This window comes from Oncorhynchus mykiss, chromosome 28, assembly GCF_057628025.1.
Source record: "Oncorhynchus mykiss isolate SJ-2025 chromosome 28, ASM5762802v1, whole genome shotgun sequence".
NCBI classification, from domain to species: Eukaryota; Metazoa; Chordata; class Actinopteri; order Salmoniformes; family Salmonidae; genus Oncorhynchus; species Oncorhynchus mykiss.
Window position 1 is genome coordinate 30655877 of NC_143049.1, and position 9696 is coordinate 30665572.

At 41.7% G+C, this 9696-nt stretch overlaps 1 protein-coding gene across 2 annotated transcripts in view; it reads right to left on the minus strand.

Annotated features, from left to right (window-relative positions):
• The window catches only part of LOC110508890 (SPRY domain-containing SOCS box protein 4), a 121799-nt gene extending 112571 nt beyond the window's left edge, over nucleotides 1–9228 (minus strand). Inside the window, exon 1 of one of the 2 annotated variants that reach the window (XM_021589783.3) lies at nucleotides 8763–9228. The gene's annotated coding sequence lies outside the window, so the exon portion shown is untranslated. The remainder of the gene's footprint in view (nucleotides 1–8762) is intronic. The other variant, XM_021589784.3, reaches the window with a different exon arrangement.
• Between the last annotated feature and the right edge of the window lie 468 nt (nucleotides 9229–9696).

Below are 9696 nucleotides of genomic sequence, written 5' to 3' on the forward strand. Positions count from 1 at the left end.
TTTGCGGTTGAGCCGCTGTTGCTCCTAGACGTTTCACTTCACAATAACAACACTTACAGTTGACTGGGGCAGCTCTAGCAGGGCAGAATGTTTACAAACTGACTTGTTGGAATCCTATGACGGTGCCACATTGAAAGTCGCTTTTCAGTAAGGTCATGCTACTGTCAATGTTTGTCTATGGAGATTGCATGTCGGTGTGCTCGATTTTATACACCTGTCAGCAACGGGTTTGGCCGAAATAGCCGAATCTACTAATTTGAAGGGGTGTCCACATACATCTGGTCATGTAGTATAGTCTTGCAGGCAGCCATAACTCTGTCATAGGTGCAACATTTCATGCCAGGTGATTTTGTGCACTCAATCATTGTTCAACAGTTAGTAAAGAGAGAGAGAGAGAAACACATACAGACGAAAGAGAGAGAGACAGAGAGAAAAAGAGCAAGAGAGTTGGTTTGAACACCTACAATGGCTGTGTGTTTGTGCGCCACTGTATATAAAAGCAACACCAGATATAAGCATGAGTCTTCGAGGAGGAAAAACAATAATACACCCGTTGACATCTTCACATACACTGTACATTCTGCCCTCCTGCTGTGCTAACATACAGCCCTGGTGGAAAAGCTATGCAAGTATGTCAACTAAAACAACAAACTAGCTAGAACTGGTACCATCTGCCAAGTCTCACATGAAAAGACAGTATTCATCTCATGACTTCAGGGACCACATCGGAAATACTGTAAGTCACTGACCATTGTTCTGTCCCTGTCATGAAAATATATGTACTTTGTGTATACGCATTTTTTTTACTAACTAATCAATTAAATTAATCAAATCTGACAGGACCTTTATGCTAAATTTAAGCAGACACCTGAAAGATAAAATGATAACAATGAAATTGTATAAATGATATAACATAGATATGCCCATGTTTATTGGGCTTCAGTCTTGTAATAGGAGGGATAGTAGCTGGTCCATTGGGCTATTAACTAAACCCCGTCTGTTAACTAAACATCTCTCCTTAATACATTCTCATAACTTTAGCTGTGAGAGACAGAATATAAGAGAGAGTGTGGATAAGAGGGAGACAATCTGAGATTGAGAGAGAATGAAAGAGGGAAGAAAATACAAAAGAGAGATGACAAGACAAATGAATGAAGTAAAAAAAGAGATGACAAATGAATGAAGTAAAAAAAGAGATGACAAGACAAATGAATGAAGTAAAAAAAGAGATGACAAGACAAATGAATGAAGTAAAAAAAGAGATGACAAGACAAATGAATGAAGTAAAAAAAGAGATGAAAAGACAAATGAATGAAGTAAAAAAAGAGATGAAAAGACAAATGAATGAAGTAAAAAAAGAGATGACAAGACAAATGAATGAAGTAAAAAAAGAGAATATATGCTACAGGGAAGTGAGTTGGATAGCATGAGAATATATGCTACAGGGAAGTGAGTTGGATAGCATGAGAATATATGCTACAGGGAAGTGAGTTGGATAGCATGAGAATATATGCTACAGGGAAGTGAGTTGGATAGCATGAGAATATATGCTACAGGGAAGTGAGTTGGATAGCATGAGAATATATGCTACAGGGAAGTGAGTTGGATAGCATGAGAATATATGCTACAGGGAAGTGAGTTGGATAGCATGAGAATGAGATGGAGGGAGGAAATATAGTTGTGCACCGATATGGTGGCGAAGACAGAGAAGAGGGTGGATGGGAGGAAAGAACAAGAAAGAAAGTTGTGGTATGGTAGATTGGCTGAGAGGAAGGACAGTGATGAAAACAAAGAGCGCTGCAGGGGTGTTGGGGCAGGGAGAGCGCTGCGGGGGTGTTGGGGCAGGGAGAGCGCTGCGGGGGTTCGGGCAGGGAGAGCGCTGCGGGGGTTTAAGACAGTAAATGAGGCAGACAGAATGAAAGACTTTCTTTTTTTAATGAGACATGCTCATGTGTTTAAAAACACCACAGAGAAAGTCAGACAGAGAGAATAAGAGATGGAAGAGAGAATGAGAGATGAAGGCACAGAAGAGAGAGAGAGAGCGCTGCTAAAACAGACAGACTGTCCTGAGGTGCCTCTGGTCTCCCGTAGTGACTGGCTGGGCAGATCCAGCACACAGATAAATGACTCCATGTCACCATATCCCTCTTCCTCCCTCTTCCTATCCGTCATTCTTGCCGCTCCTCTCCAATACCCTTGACAAGGCATCAATCACCCCCCCCCCCCCCCCAAAAAAAAATGTATCCTTATTTTACCAGGTAAGTTGACTGAGAACACATCCTCATTTACAGCAATGACCTGGGGAATAGATACAGGGGAGAGGAGGGGGGATGAATGAGCCAGTTGGAAGCTGGGGATGATTAGGTGGCCATGATGGAATGAGGACCCACACAGGGCTCCAGACTAACATTTTCCCACTCGTGGCACTAAGTTTTTCAGTTTGTGGCACCAGCCCATGATTTGGTCGCACCCAAAAAAATATATATAATCTGCTGTCACGCAATAGAAAATATGAGTATCATTCTCAGTGCTTTATTAAAAAGTATAATATACTGAGATGGTATTGAATAAATACTTTGTTTCATCATCTTATGTTGTGATTCAAAGTATTTTAATGTGCAACCTATTCCAGTGATTGAAATGCATTGTGGGTAGACAATTATGCTATTGTTGTTATATTTTACTGTTAAAATAAGGCTCCAGAATTATATATTTTTGGTTAAATAGAGATGAATTTGACTACATCTTTATGTGATATAATATCATAGGCAAATTTATTTGGGGCTAATTCATCACCCGAGTTGGCCTAAGTGGAAACTCATAACTCATTACCTAGATCAAACTCCAAAGATAATAGCCACTGCTAGTAGCCATGTATTAATTACCCTCTACAGACTAAGCCCTGACATTTGACACTACAGTGAAAATGGTAAACTTTTTTAAAGCATGGCCCCTGAACTCTCGTGTATTTTCTACACTATGCAATGATATGGGCAGCGACCATGTAACACTTTTATAACATACAGAAGTGCGATGGTTATCAAGGGGCAAAGTATTGACATATTTTTGGGAATTTAGAGACAAGCTTAAAAGTTCTTTACTGACCATCATTTCCACTTGTCTGACCACTTGACTGATGAGTTTCTCACAGGACTGGCCTATCTGGGTGATGTTTTTTCCCCTCGCCTGAATGATCTGAATCTAGGATTACAGTGACTCTCCGTAACTATATTCAATGTGCAGAATAAAATTGAAGCTATGAATAAGAAGTTGGAGCTCTACTCTGTCTGCATTAACAAGGACAACACACAGGTCTTTCCAACATTGTATGATTTGTGTGCAAATGAACTCAAGCTTACGGACAAATGTCAATGTGGTATAGCGAAGCACCTGAGTGAGTTGGGTGCACAATTACACAGGTACTTTCCCAAACCCGATGACCCAAACAACTGGATTCGTTATCCCTTTCATGCCCTGCCTCCAGTCCACTTATAGATATCTGAACAAGAGTGCCTCATCAAAATTGCAACAAGCGGTTCTGTGAAAATTGAATTTAATCAGAAACCACTGCCAGATTTCTGGATTGGGCTGCACTCAGAGTATCCTGCCTTGGCATATTGCACTGTTAAGACTGATGCCCTTTGCAACCACGTACCTATGCGAGAGAGTGGACTCTTGGCCCTCACTAGCATGAAAACTAAATACAGGAACAGACTGTGTGTGGAAAATTATTTAAGACTGAGACTCACTCCAATACAACATTGTGTGTGTGTGTGTGTGTGTGTGTGGGGCAGGCTTACAATGATGGCAAAAAACAACATTTGAGAGTGCGCTGACCCTCGTGCTAGAGGAGGTACGCAGCTGGAGGTTGAATGTTTGAAGGGGTACGGGACTATAAAAAGTTTGGGAACCGCTGTACTAAGCTACAATGGCAAGAAAAAGTATGTGAACCCTTTGGAAATACCTGGAAATCTACATAAATTGGTCATCAAATTTGATCTGATCTTCATCTAGGTCACAACAATAGACAAACACAGTCTGCTTAAACTAATAACAAACAAGTATATGTTTTCATGTCTTTATTGAACAGTGTAAACATTCACAGTGCAGGGTGGAAAAAGTATGTGAATCCTTGGATTTAATAACTGGTTGACCCTCCTTTGGCAGCAATAACCTCAACCAAACGTTTTCTGTAGTTGCAGATCAGCCCTGCACAACGGTCAGGAGGAATTTGACCAATCCTCTTTACAAAACTTTTTCAGTTCAGCAATATTCTTGGTATGTCTGGTGTGAACTGCTCGAGGTCATGCCACAGCATCTCAATCAGGTTGAGGTCAGGACTCTGACTGGGCCACTCCAGAAGGCGTATTTTCTTATGTTGAAGCCATTCTGTTGATAATTTACTTCTGTGTTTCGGGTGGTTGTCTGGTTGCGTCACCAAACTTCTGTTGAGCTTCAAATTGGCGGACTGATAGCCTAACATTCTCCTACAAAACGTCTTGATAAACTTGGGAAATCATTTTTCCGTCGATGATAGCAAGCTGTCCAGGCCCTGAGGAAGCCCCAAACCATGATGCTCCCTCCACCATGAGGTTGAGATGAGGTTTTGATGTTGGTGTGCTGTGGCTTTTTTTCTCCACACATAGTGTTGTGTGTTCCTTCCAAAACAACTCAACTGTAGTTTCATCTGTCCACAGAATATTTTGCCAGTAGCACTGTGGAAGATCCAGGTGCACTTTTGCAAACTTCAGACGTGCAGCAATGTTTTTTTTGACAGCAGTGGCTTCTTCCATGGTGTCCTCCCATGAACACCATTCTTTAGTGTTTTAAGTAACGTATACTCGTCAACAGAGAGCATGTTTCAGAGTCTCTCTAGGACTCTAGGATTCTTTTTAACCTCACTTTGCAAGAGCACAGCACAGAATGCTGTCATCTTTGCAGGACGGCCACTCCTAGGGAGAGTAGCAACAGAGCTGAACTTTCTCCATTTATAGACAATTTGTCTTACTGTGGAGTGAGGAACATCAAGGCTTATAGAGATACTTTTGTAACCCTTTCCAGCAAGTCAACAATTCTTAATCTTAGGTCTTCTGAGATCCCTTTGTTCAAGGCATGGTTCACATCAGGCAATGCTTCTTGTGATTAAAAAAAACTCTAAATGTGAGTTTGCTAGAGGCCAAAGCAGCTCCAATCTCGTCTCATTGATTGGATTCCAGGTTTGCTGACTACAATTAGCTTTTGGAGAAGTCATTAGCCTTGGGGTTCACATACTTTTTCCCACCTACACTGTGCATATTTAAATAATGTATTCAATATAGGCAAGAAAAATACAATAATTTGTGTGTTATTAGTGTAAGCACACCGTTTGTCTATTGTTGTGACTGATCAGATCAAATTTGATGACCAATTTATGCAGAAATCCAGGTAATTGCAAAGGACTCACATACTTTTCTTGCCACTGTATATGCAATTGTTTTAAGGTCATACCAAGGATCATTTAGACATTTTCATTTTGAATTGTAAAACCCCTTGAAGTATAAAAAATGAAATGTAATTTGGCCTTACTGCTATTAGCCCATGCAAATGCATTGAACAACATATTCAATACATAGAACAGATAAGCCCCCCCCCCCCCCCCCAAAAAAAGTTGTCAGAACAGCTGTACAAACTTCAGACAAGTCGGTCATAGAGCAAAACTGAGAGTGACATCTTTCCATAGGGGGTCATAATAGTTTGTAGGCAAAACCGTTTGGACGCTGCAGACGATTTTGTGAGAAGACCGATTTTCTGGATGTGGCATGGTCTGACAAACACTGCTTTAGCTCTGTCACACACTGCTTTAGCTCTGTCACACACTGCTTTAGCCCTGTCACACACTGCTTTAGCCCTGTCACACACTGCTTTAGCCCTGTCACACACTGCTTTAGCCCTGTCACACACTGCTTTAGCTCTGTCACACACTGCTTTAGCTCTGTCACACACTGCTTTAGCTCTGTCACCTTTCACCACAGATGCGGAAGTGCAACGTCGGTGGATGGAGTGGATTAAGACAACATCAAAACATCTCTAGCTTAAAAATACAGATTTGTATGGGGATTTTATTATGCTAATTAGATTTCCGCGTGGGAGCGGACATAGACTCCAGGGTTTTTTAGTCAAACAGTACATTTTATGTAAATTTCAATTGCAGGTGTAGCCTACCGTCAAATGAGGCTATGCACTCGCAATGACCAATGTGCAAAGCCATATCAAATATCTTGTTTGTAAAGCACAGTGCTTTCGGAAAGTATTCAGACCCCTTGACTTTTTCCACATTTTGTTACATTACAGCCTTATAAAATCAATTAAATACATTTTTTTTACTCAATCGACACCCCATAATGACAAAGTGAAAACAGGTTATTAGAAATGTTTGCAAATGTATTAAAAAATAAAAAACAGAAATACCTTACTTACATAAGTATTCAGACCCTTTGATGAGACTCGAAATTGAGCTCAGGCGCATCCTGTTTCCATTGATCATCCTTGAGATGTTTCTACAACTTGATTGGAGTCCACCTGTGGTAAAGTCAACTGATTGGACATGATTTGGAAAGGCACACACCTGTCTATATAAGGTCCCACAGTTGACAGTGCATGTCAGAGCAAAAATCAAGTCATGAGGGTCAAAGGAATTGTCCATAGAGCTCCAAGACAGGATTGTGTCGAGGCACAAATCTGGAAAAGAGTACAAAAAAAACTGTCTGCAAGTATTGAAGGTCCCCAAGAACACAGTGGCCTCCATCATTCTTAATTGGAAGAAGTTTGGAACCACCAAGAGTCTTCCTAGAGCTGGTCGCCCAGCCAAACTGAGTAATCGAGGGAGAAGGGCCTTGATCAGGGAGGTGACCAAGAACCCAATGGTCACTCTGACAGAGCTCCAGAGTTCCTCTGTTGAGATGGGAGAAACTTCCAGAAGGACAACCATCTCTGCAGCACTCCACCAATCAGGTCTTTATGGTAGAGTGGCCAGACAGTAGCCACATGAGAACCCGCTTGGAGTTTGCCAAAAGGCACCTAAGGACTCTCAGACCAAGAGAAACAAGATTCTCTGGTCTGATGAAACCAAGATTGAATCTTTGGCCTGAATGCCAAGCGTCACCTCTGGAGGAAATCTGGCACTATCCTTAAGGTGAAGCATGGTGGCAGCATCAGCACCACTAGTCCGGATCGAGGGAAAGATGAAAGTAGCAAAGTACAGAGAGAGATACTTGATGAAAACCTGCTTCAGAATGCACAGGACCTCAGGCTGGGGCGCCGAGTTCACCTTCCAACACGACAACAACCCTAATCACACAGCCATGACAACGCAGGAGTGGCTTCGAGACAAGTGTCCGAATATCCTCGATTGGCCAAGCCAGAGCCCGGACTTGAACCTGATCGCACATTTCTGGAAAACCCTGAAAATATCTGTGCAGCGACGCTCCCCATCTAACCTGACAAAGCTTGAGAGGATCTGCAGAGAATAATGGGGTGTGCCAAGCTTGTAGCGTCATACCCAAGAAGACTCGAGGCTATAATCACTGACAAAGGTTTCAACAAAGTACTGAGTAAAGGGTCTGAATACTTATGTAAATGTAATATTTCAGTTTATTTCAAACAAATTGGCAAAAATGTCTAAATCTGTTTTTGCTGTCATTATGGGGTATTGTATGTAGATTGAGGGGAATAATTTAACAACATCAATTTTGGAATAAGGCTGTAACATAAGATGTGGAAAAAGTCAAGGGGTCTGAACACTTTCCAAATGCACTGTAGTTGCTATTGAGTTGAGAATTGAGAAGTAAAAAGTATACCTACAGAAAGCTGACGCTCCTCTCCAAGCATGACAAGAGGATAGTGGTGTTTTCCCACAATTGGATTTTAAAATGTTATGCAATCAGAACTAATTGTTATATAATCAGAAATGGGAGAGAGTGGCTCACTCAACACAGCAGCAGGGCCCAGCAAAACAGGTAACATTATCCTACAGGGGAAGGCAGGCAGACCCTTTCATTACATTAATCATGAGGATAATATACTTTACCGTTTGACCAAATCAGGGCTTTAGCCTCCTATAAAAATAGAGGATGTTGAGTGAACCAAGGCGACCAATACATTTTAAAACTTGCACAGCCAAGTCAAAGGGTTGCAAAATGCTGGCCGCCCACCATACACACACTTAGTCAAATTAAAGTAGTGTACATGTTGCACCTGGTCCCCTCCCTGTGGACCCCCCCCCCCAGTACCCAGCTGTTCAGTGCCTAAACCCTCCCTGGTCAATGACTGCCTGGCAGCCAGCTGCGCCAGCCTCTGAACCCAACCCGGGGCAGAGGGCTTTGACAATTACCAATTCCATGTAACAGAGTGATGCTGAGACTCTTGATTCTTTTACTTGTCAAACAAAAACCACTAATTGCAAAGTTAAACAAACCATATCGCTATGCACAAGGACTACTTGTAACAATGTCCACTAAAATACAGCGCAGATGCAAAGTTTGGTCACATAATTACGTTTTTTGCTGTTTATGCAGTCAATCTGTTAAAATGACGGAATTTATCGCTGAAGCCAAGACGCTCGCACTGTCTATGTTGAAGCTATGTAAACATTAGAACACCGCCGAGAAGTCAACTTCAAATCGACAATTATGTAGAATGTCAACGCCACAGGAAACTCGCAAAGTTGTTAAGCATTAAAAAAAACGGTTGATATGAATACAATTTTAACAAACGTAGCAACTCACCGTCTTCGATTGTAACTTCAAAACCGCTCCAGCAGTCGATGCATTGTGAATATCCATTCACCTCGTCTAGAACGCTTCAACGAGGTAGGTCATCGACCACAACACACAAGTCAAGAGTGACGCGATTGGCTAGGTTATTTGTGTGTCCTCGTGTCTGCCCGTTCCGCGCTTCAATGGGCGTTTCTAAACCGGGTACTTTTGATTCCTGGATGCTGATTCATGTGTGTCAAACAATTTACCACGGGTATAACGCAAAAATACTTGTTTACTGTTGTAATTATGTTTAACTAGTTTATAATGTCAATAAGGCACCTCGGTGTTTGTGATATATGGCTAATATAGGCTACCACGGCTAACGCCTTGATCACACCGACAGGTTTTTGCATTTTAGTACACCATAAGTACATTAGTTTCCAATGGAAAGCTGCATTTGCCCTACAGCGTTGCACTGCTTTCTGTTCTGTGTGGTGCATACCTAGGAATTATCTAACTGTATGCATCAAACTGTGCTTAGACGGCTTGACAGAAATGGTAGCAGAAGGTGAATGTTGAACTTTGTTGTACACATATCCATATGATGCTGCATACCATTTTGCTCATTACACTACCGGTGTGATCAAGGCGTAATGGCTTTATCCATACACCCAAAGCAGAGAACTGACTCAATCACACTGACAGCATCATTGCATTTTGGTACACCAGAAGTACATTCATTTCCAATGCGACACTGCATTTGCCTTGCAGCATTGCGTTGCAGAGTCAGTAGCAGTGCATTCTGTGTGGTGCATATGTTGTATTTATTGAATGTATGCATCAAATTGTATGTGTAGACAGCTTGACAGAAATAGTTGCAGAAGGTGACTCCTAGATCACACCTACAGACAGCATCATTGAAAAAATTGTATGCAGCATTATCTGGATATGTGTGCAACAA